Raw genomic sequence first — 11,383 nt, 5'->3', positions numbered from 1 at the left:
ACTGGTTAACCTGGGGAGGGGTTCTTTTTTTTCCATTCTTTTTTTTTTTTTTCCACATGTTTGGGGATTTTTTTTAATATATTTGAAACTCTAGTACAAAGCAAAAAGTTTGTTTCTACTTCTGTGAGTTGTTCCTAATTGAAACTGTACTAAATATGGAGTACTGAACAGCCAGAGTGCTCAAGGTCTTCAGGACAAAGTAATGTATTTGCCACTATGGGTCAAGAAAGCTCAGAAAGATAAAACAGTCAAATACAATCCTTTACATAAACATCATCAATTAGGAGGGGACAGAATTTTTCCTCTGCATATGGTGTTAACACCTTCCTGTATCTTTCACAAAATTCAGAGGACCCTTGAAATAAAGCAGAGTATTCTTTATAGACACTAGCATAAATTTCAGCAATAAGTCATCACAAGGTAAGATTGAAGAGTGTCCACAGGGACAGTGTATTTTGGGATGTGATCTCAGTCACTTGTGGGCTGAGGCACAAGCTTGGATTTAGCCATATAGACTTCCTAGTGGTAAGAATAGGTAGAATTCCTATGACAAAACCTTTTTGGGGATATAGTCAACCTATGGCCTTCTCATTCTTGAAAATGATGTTTATAAGTAATGAATAAGATTCTAAGAGAGTTGGTAAGGTTTTATACTGGTGTCCTGGGTTGACTGTATGATGCTTTTATCTGTTCTGTTTATGCTGAATAACAAGTTTTGCACCTTTAAGACTTGTTCTGAGAGTGAAGGGGGGAGAGAAGGAGCGCGCAGTTTGTTTTCAGACACTGCACTCACTCCTCCACATTCCTGCTCCTGCACTGTGTTTTCTGCAGATGGACAGACAGCAAGACAGAGCTCTTTGTTTTAGTTAGTTTAGCTAGCTGAGGCAAATAAGTTCCCTAGACTGTGGGGTTTTTCCCTTTTCTTTGGACCTGTTTAAACCTGCTCTAGAATAAACACCCAGCAGAGCACTGGCAGCTTGCATCTGTAGCCCACCAGGCTGGGCCTGGGCCACGACATTTCCAGCGCCAGAGGCACTGATAAGGGACTGAGTGAGCTGAACTGCAACCTGGAGAGGGGACTTTCTGAGTTTGTCATCTCTTCTGGAGTAGCAAAGGGTTTATTGTTTAATATTGTTTAGGTTTTATTGTTTAATAAACAGTTTTTTCCACTTTTCTCCAAGGAGGTATTTTCTCCTGAACCGGTTGGGAAGAGGGGCCAATTGAATCTGCTTTCCTAGAGGAGCCCTTTGGGTGTTCTCTCCCAAATTTGCCCTGAACCAGGACAACTGGTTATGCAAGCATAGTGGCACAGGGAAAGATAATAACACTGCTGAGCTTCATTTACCAATAAATAATCAAATACATACTTTTGATGGAAAAAATACCTTGTCTCATATAGAACAAACATGTAACCGAACAAAACATGTGATTCCTAAAGAAAAAAATGTGCTGGACCCTGGAGTTCTGCTTAAACAACAGGAATCAAAAAAACCTCACTGTTGAAACAGAAGTGTTACTTCTTTCAAATGCTTATATTTACTGTCACTTGGATTGCAAGGAAGCTTTCAAATTCTCTTGCAAAGGCACCTCAGTTTTCTGCTGGTCAACCATCCACAAAAATACTGAGCTGTCAGAGCTGGAAAAATGATGGCTGCCCAGCCAGGTTGCAAGTGAAGCCACAAAACCTTGAATTTTAATGCATCCAAGACAAAATGTTTCTGTTTGACAAAATGTAGAGAAAAGGGTCTTAAGAGTAGGAAGTTAGAGATGACTTTAACCTGTAGGCATTGGTGCCAACTACCTTTGATCAGGGCAGACATCACAGTTATTAGTCCCAGTAGGTTCATCTGTACAAGAAAATTTAATGTTGTTACTGTGTGTAATGATGTGACTCGTGTACAATTTTATTATTGAAGAGCTGTGTCTAAATGGAAAACTACTGATACAACTCTCCTTTGTAAATCAGTGTAACTGGAACATTTAGTGGAGTATGGAGCATTAGTGAAATGTGAAGACATATCCTATGCTTGCCTTCATCAGAAGCTGATATTCTTGCCTTGGTGTAGCCCTGTCTTAATAAGCCATTATTGACTTCCACCTTTCTGTCTTTGCAATTTAGGTGACAAAACAGTGTGTGAGTTCTTCCTGATGAATTCAGTACAAAACCACTGCTAGCATAATGTGCTTTTATCAGATGCTGTCTGGTTGTGCTGAGGCAGACTAGGAGTGTGCTTTTGGTAGTGACAATACTCTCCAATAAGGAAGTAGGGAGGTTTCTAATCACTCCCTCTACATGAAACACTTCCATCAAAGTGCTAGCTGCCTATTCATGCAGTGCCATGGTGATGAGGGACTTAGAGAGAGATGGGACACCCAAAACTGAGGGTGCACACACTTAGGTTTCTTTAAGTATGTACCATGATGAGCTACCAGAAGCTTGACCAAATTTAGATAAAAACCCCATCTCAGGATGCCTTGATGCCTACATCATATGTCTAATGAAACTGCTTGGGGATAGGCCTGTGCTCCACAAGGTGTATCACCTTCATTGTCTCTGAAGAAGCACTGAAAACCTGCAGAGGATTTCAGCCTTGGGGGATTGGAATCGTTGCTGTATCCTGTCGCCCCACCGAGTAGGTGGACACCGGCCACTAGATGACAGTGTGATACGCACCCCCAAGCCCATAGATGCCGCTGATGTGCAGGAAAAGTAGCGGCTTCACCACCTCCACCGTGCAACATCACTACTTTTACACCTGCTAATTAAACACGGAAGAGCAGCTGCTTGGTAATTCAATACATAGCGCCACGTAAGCATCAAGCACAAGTATTCTGGGAGGGGCTAAATTATCATCTTCATGTTGGTGTCAATTGGAGAGGAATGTCTCATTAACAGAAATGATGTTTCCTCTGACACTGGACACCTTGTACAGATTTGGACTCTGTTTAGTCCTGGTGTTCTAAAAATAACACCGTGACTAAACCCCTCTGCTCAGAACTTGGGATTTGTGGCCCATTTACATCTTTTGGAGACGTGCTTCCAATCAGAGTGCTTCACTCATACAGCTTCACAAGCTGGAAAGTTTTGGTCCCCTAGAGCTAGCCTTGTTATGGTAAATTTCTCTTGTCCCTCTGTAATGAAGTGCTGGCCATTGCTGGTTGTTTCTGGGAATATAGATTGAAGGACTAGATGACCTACTCCTGCTTCTTGGAACTCAAGGGGGGACTTGGGCCAAGCTGAGGAAGCCAAGCATGCTGTTGCAGATCTTGCAGCAGTTTCCTTGCTTTCTGGTAAGCAGGACTGAAAACTTTGCTAAAGAAGGTCAGAGACAGACTTCTCTTTCTCATGCACTGATTTGTCAAAGCTGAGTCATATGGGTTGTCACCATAGTGCAGGGATTTAAGTGAATGAAGAGATGCCCTGTGTCACTTCAGGCAAGCCACCTTGTGCACTCAGAGTATCTCACGTGCAGCTGCTTGTTTTGTGTGTATGCACTGAGCTCCCAGGACATGCTACCATTACCCCCTCCCAGGGGCATTATACTAGCTCTGGTACTTCTGTCTACACCTGAAACAGTTGGGTGACAGGTGTAATGCTGCCATCGCAGTACTGCTCATGGGCAGTAATCTTAAGACTGCAGAATACGTCTTATTGTGTTTGGGCTTCTCATTCTTTTGGGTTTGGGTTGCTTTGAGTAGGTCTATTTTGTTATTTGCTTCTTTGGTGTTCTGATGTGCCCTGACTGTTGTCCAAGCCATCTCTCCAACAGATCCAAAACCAGCTGAGTAAGTGCCTCTGCTACTACAAAGAAGCTTCAGAAGAAGGAAAAGGAAAAAAAAGAACTGCTGTGCTCCCTCTTCTGCCAAAGCCTGCTTACCAGGATAAGAAGGTGGCAGATAGATAACCTTCTTTTCTTTCCAGGCGCTTGCACACATCTGCCCTGGTTCTAGCTTCCATACACACAATAAATATGAGTTTTATTCCCAGTTTTACTAAAGGCCAGTGAGAGCACACTATCTCTGTATACAATAACATATGGTGCTCACTGGCTTTGCTGGCTGCCTCCTGCACTAACAGTTTCTCTGCTGCAAAGTGAGTCCAAATGACTATTTGCAGGTACCTACAGAGCAGGTGTGGAGGGTTCCTGAGCACTGTTCCAGCTTCTGATACCAGTTTAGTGGTACTGCCAATCATCTTGCTAATTTGTTTCAGGTCTAACCTGCAAAGATTATGCATTGAGCTGAAGGCTACAATAAAAGGGAGAGAGTTTGAGTATTTACATGGGCAACTGAAAATCAGAAACACCTGGTTTTAGAAACACATTTTCAAATTATCAATTTTCAAATTATTCCTTAACTGAAAAATTTAAAACTTGTAAAGTGAGAATAGGAAACTGCTTGGCTTCTGACATTCAGAGGAAAATATGTGAAGAGATAGACAAGACTTAGAGAAGACTTTGTTTACTGCTAGAAGGCATGTCTGGATAAAACCCCAAAAGCTGAATGAGACCAGTTTGTCATTTAGTGGCGCCCCGAACATAGCTAAGTTGCATTTGGAACTCAAATTTTCTCCAGTTTCATTGCAGGAAGAAGTGGAAAATGAGGGATGACTGGAAAAAAGCAAGCCAAAATCACTAGTCATGCATCTCTAACAGTTAAGAATATCACAGCAAATTATTTCAGTACAGGTGCCCGCTGCAGAACCAGAGAGAGCCACCTGGCACACACAGTAATTTTGTGTATTTCAAGTAAAAGCAGTCTTTTCCCTCCAGTATTGAGTTTCTCATTTCTTTTTTTTAAGTGCTAATACACTGTGAGATACCTGCTTGTCTGAGCCATGCAGGCTAAAATTTCTAGGGAGAGAAGAAGAAGAAGAGAATGATGAGATATAATGTGTTTTACTGCAGGATTGCTACTTAAAAGCTATGGCCAAGACAAAACTCACATAAACCTGGTTTTTGTATCCCACAATGCCAGCTTTCAGCTGTCACTTTATAGTAGAGGATTTTCCAGGAGAAATTACATGTCCTCATATGTTTGAAAACTTCTGGTGTACTCAGAGATGCCCCTTATTCCAACAAGTGCTAGTAGTCTTTGACACTGTTGGAGTTTCAACCTGCTTTCTGTTCCTTGGCACTGTGTCTGCAAAGCAGACACAAGCAGTGCAGACAAACGCCTCCCCAGGCGTTGCCATGCTGACTTAACCTGGATAGTCCTGGATCTGATGAGATTTTGCGGTGAGTTCTAGAGCACCCCTTGCTCACAAGGGTCCTCATGGAAAAGGAGCCAGCCATGAAGGCCTCCTCAAGTCTGAGGCCAGTTTTGGAGACTGGCATTGTATCACCTCATCATAGCACCTCACACATCATATGATTCCAGCAAGTGAGTTGCAAAGTCTAGGCATAAGTTACCAATCTTCAATTGTACTGAAACAGGGGCATACAGATCCAAAGATTAACCAGAAAGTTTTGCAAAGAGTAGCTTGTCTCCTGTATCTCAGTATCCAGTGCTTATAAAAATAGGCACAGACCTGCACTCAAAAAGGTCAAAGAGAATCACTCAATGATTTGAATTCCCTTTGAATAAATAAATTCCTTATGAATAAGTGGAGGTGTTGATTAGAAAGAGAGAGGGATAGGAAGAAAATGGCCGAAAAAACAGAGGGTAATAAAACTTAAGATCATAGCCTGAACCAGTATTGCAGCATGCCTCTGAGAAATACGTGCAAAAAACACATCTGGGCAGCAGAGGAGTTTTCATGGTGATGAGCAGATAATTTTTTAATTGCTTCCTCCTGTTCACAGAAAAGCAGCTTTGTAAGTACACAGGATACATCCCTGATATCTTCTTGTGGGAACAGTGTTTGGGACACTGTGTTTCTCATTCATTCACATGAATGGAGTCAAAATGGCAACATTTTTGGTTATCAAGTAGAGGATTATTGTTTTGTTCAGCGCTAAACTCCAAAGAAACAGCAAAAGTAATTTTGAGAAAGGATAATTTTTTTTTTCTTTGTCCTTTTCTAGAGCTGGAATCTGGAGAAATTTTAAAAGCCATTTCTACTTCCTAGTGTGCTGTGACTTTTGTTCCTGTAAGAACACTGTGCCTTACTGGAGCCATGCCATTACAAGGGTATGTAGTCAGTTTGGAGTATTTTTGTAAGAGGACAGAATGATTTGATGAATTTTCAGTGTTTGTTTTGGCTCAAATTCTTCATAAAGGTTTGGTCAGAAAAGTTGAACAGAAGGAGTTAGCTGGGGCACTTTAAACTTTATATCAACACTGGTATCTTTTCCAGCATCAAAAACTGACTGTGGGGAAGATGAAAGCTCAGAGTACTGAAGGACCAATCTGGGGTAACCTCTGAATGCAGACTCCAAAATGGAGGAGATAAACAAGGCAATTTCTCATTTTGCTGAAGTCCAGACACATTTGCTGATAGAAGGAGAAGAGCAGCAGTATATTTGAATTCTGCGCAGTGCCTGCACACATATGTCTGGCTGTGTACAAGTATCCATCAGCTTAACCTCTTAATACCACCTGTCCGACTCACAAAAGGATTCTGGGATCATGCAAAATTTGTTACAGAGGGCTTGGGAGAGGCAGTGATTTCAGGGTATGTGCAGGTGAATATGGGGATACCACTCATGCCATGATGATTTTTTGCCTTTTCTTTTATATACCTTTGAAGTATCCTCAGTGCTCTTAACATGCATACTGATAATTCCTTAAATCTGATAACTTAACATAGCCCTGGTATTGTTAGGCCAGAACAGCCTTGAGGCCTTGCAACTGGAGTCCAGAAAGCCCTATGCTATCTTGAGGAACCAAGGTCCTCTCTAAAATACATCTTGTAAACTAGGTTTAAGCCCATCCAGGAAGAATTTCTTCAGGAAGGAGTGATATCACGCTATTCATTCAAAGGAAAGGCTAATTTGACTGGAAAGGCTAATTTGTGAAGTCTATAAAATTGTATACACAATCTATTGGGAGTGTACATTTCGGCATGCTCCATCTTGGTGAAGTGTTGCACCATAAAAATCCTTATTAAATAACAAGATAAAAACCATTTATCCCTTAACTGCATCTGGTTCTCAATTTTAAGATCAAAAAAACCTCATCACCACAGCTCAGGAAAGAAGACAGATGTGACATTTACTCCTGGACTGAAAAAATGAACCGCTTTTGCAACTGCTGGTTGCTAGTAAATTATGGACATAGCAGCATAGCATTTCCATTGCACATCCTAGAGGTTCCAGCATTCAAAATAAGTACTTCTAATAAAAATTTAAACTGATAATGAGCATTTTATAGTATATTTAGTTGTGCTTAGCACAGTAAAGTGAGTTTCTATGTGAGTTTCAGCTGAAAATTCAAGTCCACTCTTGTCCAGTGAGATGCTTGTATTCCATTGCGAAATCTCCAAATGGGACTCACTAAGCAAAGCATCTGATGTTCATGATTCCTACCATTTCACTTGTGGAGTTCCAGTGCTTTGGAACTTCAAGGTGGATCATGAGACAGCATAAGCAGGCCTGGGAACTTGAAAAATTCAGTTCATAAGAACTATTTATGTAGAAATACCATTTCCTACCTAGAATTCTAAAATCCAGCCATAGGAATCCCAAGGTCCTTATGTTTTCTGGACCATTATCATGGCAAACCAGGCATCCTTGGCACAGAAAGCAAAACAGAAAGTAAGAATAAGTTAAGTCACTTGGGGCTTTCCTCATAAATTAGAAAGCAGCAAAACTGTATTTCTCTTAAAATCTTTATTTGCATATGCTGAACACAGCAAGTAAGCAACTCTGTGTCATGTTGAACCACTACTGAGCAAAAGGAGGCAGAAAAACAGGAGAAAAGAAAGTGCAGTGGAAGGCCCTGACATATACCAGTGTCCAAATTTGATATTTGAGTATGTATGCATCAGAGTTCCATCTGCGTCTACTGATGAGCAAGCAACCAATATATGTGAGTTTTGTACCATTCCAGTGTTTTAGTTCCAAGTGTGAGCCTGAACCACCAAACCTGCAAGGAGCTCCTGTGGCATGCAGTGGGTTGCCCAGCCTTGGTAATGACATGTCTAAGCAAAGTAAAGCCCTCCTCAAATGGATGAAGTCTGTTAGCATAGCAGACACTGAATATATAGCACTGAAATGAGTTAAAAACACAGTCTCAGCAGGCTTTCAGTAGTTTACAAAAGAGTGAATAATTCTGAGCACACTGATGGCAAATAACAGCAATGTTACTGATCAATTCAAAGTTCAGTGACCACTGTTCAGTGATCAAAACTTCTGGTCTGTTCCAGACACTCTTTTTACAATGACAGAGAAAGGAACTGCATGAGGCCACACAACTATTTCTTCCCCTATTTCAGAAGAGTTTATGACTTTCAGACACAAATTTTATCATAGTATTATTATTATATTTTGGGAAAATTCATCAGTTTTTCTGTTTATCACTGTGGCTTATCCAATGGCCTAATTAGCTATGAGAACTGGGTCTCTAGTCCCTTGTCAGGCTCTGACCTTGAATGACTTTGGGTAAGAAAATTTTTATTTCTCAGCTTGCTTTTAACCATTGGGAAGATACTAATGTTGAATTTTTTTTCCTCGTGGCTTTAAAGGAACTATCACCTATGAATTCTTCTGGTGTATGGGAGAGAAAGAGCAAGAAATCCAATTATAGCAGGCTCCTTCCTTAGAGGTAGAGAGATTCATCCACGCCAAAACTTTATAAACCTAACTAAATCCTTTCTTTCTGCTTGCAGAATAACGGCATGTGGGTTTGAGAAACAGTATTGTTCAAAACCAGGACAGTATAGGTTATTAATTTTTTTATTATGATAATGCTAAGAAAATAATATTTTTTACTGGTGGCCATGACCTTGTAAAGGACATTCAAATTCTGTTATGTACCTCTTTGCACATACAGACAGAGTTGCCACATCCTCATCACTGAGAGCCTGGTCATCTTACATTTGCAGTATTTGCTATATTTGCAGAAGAGACAATCAGCGAAATTCCCACTGAAGGATATAATGCAGGTGCTGCATATAATGCTGCACAGGCAGGCATATTCTAACATAATTCCAAAAGCACCAAGGCTTTTATCTATACAGTTTCTTTGGGTATAGATACAGCCTTAAGGCAAGAAAACAGGAAATAATGACAGGATTACAGTTTTAATTTTGGACTTCAAGTCTACAAAGATGGAGAATATACCACAGAAGAGGCACCATGTGCACTCAAGGGATATCCATCTGAAAAACACTTAATAGAGGAAAGTTTATTGAACTGATTTTTAACTGAAGTGTGGAGAAACAAGATGATTAGATCAAGGACTTCCAAGATTAAGCACAGAATCTTCCAGGTCCCACTGAAATACCTGGCATGGAGTCTGTATTTTATGAGATGCATGGGGAGAAGCTTCTGTGGGAGGTCACTCTTGTGTAACAGGATAAAACCTAGCACAGCCAATGCAGCATTGTACTGCTCAGAGAGAGAAAAGTTATCTTCAGGAGCCACAATCTCACAGAAATGAAATATCTGTAGCCAAATGAGTTACTAGCTTGCAAACTAGCTTGCTCTTCTAGTGATTGAAAGGGAGCAACTGGTGGTCAGTAATTTGCATCTGGGCGTAACAATTTTCATTTGCATTTAAAATTGCTGGTGACAAAATAAAGTAGAAAACCACATCTTACTCACTACTCCAGTCTGTGCACTGTTGCTGTGAAATGCTGGCAGGACAGGTACAGCTTTGTCACCAGAACTGGACTGGTGACAAAAACTCCCAAGACATGCTTTCATAGTTTGGTAGTGAGTATTATGACAGCTGCACGGTGCTCTTCAGGTTCTTGTCATCTGTGGTGTACTTCTTGGAACCTTTTTGCATGGTCATTGACTGTCCACCTGTTTTCATAAGCAGTGAAGTCATTGGCTCCCAACAAAATGGTCCTCAAAATTATCTCAATTTTCCCTGACAGCTTTTCAAATTCACCGGTATTGCTTGCTGCCACTGAAAATGCCCACAACCCACTGGAATTTTAGACTTTTGGATCCAAGCTATCTTTTCAGTAGGCACTGCTTATGAAACTGCATGTAGATAAAGGAAAGCTGGAAGTGAACCAGGTGCTCAGAAACCAGGAACACCTTTGTACCAGGAACAAAGAGTGTACATGCATGTAAGGTGTCAAGCAGAGCATGTATTATGCAACTGGCATGGGACTGAGGTGGTGCCAGGAATGTGGTTGGCACTTCCTCCTTTCAACACCTTCTGGTTCACTCCTGCCTTTCTGAGCACCTTGATACTTAAGCTGCACTGGTGTTGGCCCTCATGGTCTTTGAAACAGACTGAGAAGATATTTCAACAACATAAATGTTTAAGAATTGTGGGGCTGAGGCAGACATATGGGAGCTGCGGTGTAAGACAGTGGAGAAGACAGAGGTGTTGGATTGGCACAAGGAAAAGATGAAGGAATGCCTATCATAAGCACAGTAGATGGAAAACTCCAAGAAAACTGAAGCAGGTGGGAGAAGGTAAAAAAGATGGTGCTATTATCATGGATGGAATCTAGGAAAAGGCCAGGAGGTTACAGTAAGGAAGGCAAAACCAAAATGCATGAAATTTGTGCCCTGTGCATCTGATCCAGGGAAGGAACACGCCCTGTAGTAGGTCTTTCACTTGCAACAGGGCCTGCTTCCATGAAGTGGCAGGAAGCCAACAAAGAAAATTCCTCGTGGTGTGGACAGACTAAGACACTTGTCTGGAGTACAGGGCCTTGAGGGGAAGCCATATGAGAAGTGGCTGAGGTCCCTTGATCTGTTCAGCCTGGAGCTGAACATTTCCCACTGAGGGGACACCTCATTGCAGTCTACAACTTCCCCATGAGGGGAAGAGGAGGGGCAGACACTGATCTCATTATCTATGAAGAGTAGTGACAAAAGCCGAAGGCACATCATGAAGTGTCAGGGGAGGTTTAGGCTGGACATTAAAAAGAGGTTCTTAACTAAGAAGACTGGGTACTGGAACACAACATTTCTCCAGGGAAGTGAACACAACACCAAGCCCGAAAGAGTTCAAGCATTGGAAAACGCTCTCTGGCACATGGTGTCATTCATGGGGCTGGTACTGTGCAGGGCCAGGAGTTTGACTTCACGATCCTTTTGAGTCCCTTCCAAGTCAAGCTATGCTGTGATTCTGTGAGTGGAGTAACACACGGCACACCGTGGGCATCCTCTTTACAGAGCTGGAGTTCAACTGAAGGACACTTCTGGCAGTCCTCTGCAGGCCTGACAAAGGCGGAACCCGAACCCCCCCCCCCCCCAAAAAACAAACAAACAAACAAAAACAACAACAAAAAACCAAACAAACAAACAAACAA

This window comes from Serinus canaria, chromosome Z, assembly GCF_022539315.1.
Source record: "Serinus canaria isolate serCan28SL12 chromosome Z, serCan2020, whole genome shotgun sequence".
Classification (NCBI taxonomy): domain Eukaryota; kingdom Metazoa; phylum Chordata; class Aves; order Passeriformes; family Fringillidae; genus Serinus; species Serinus canaria.
Note: the sequence above shows the minus strand (reverse complement) of the source record.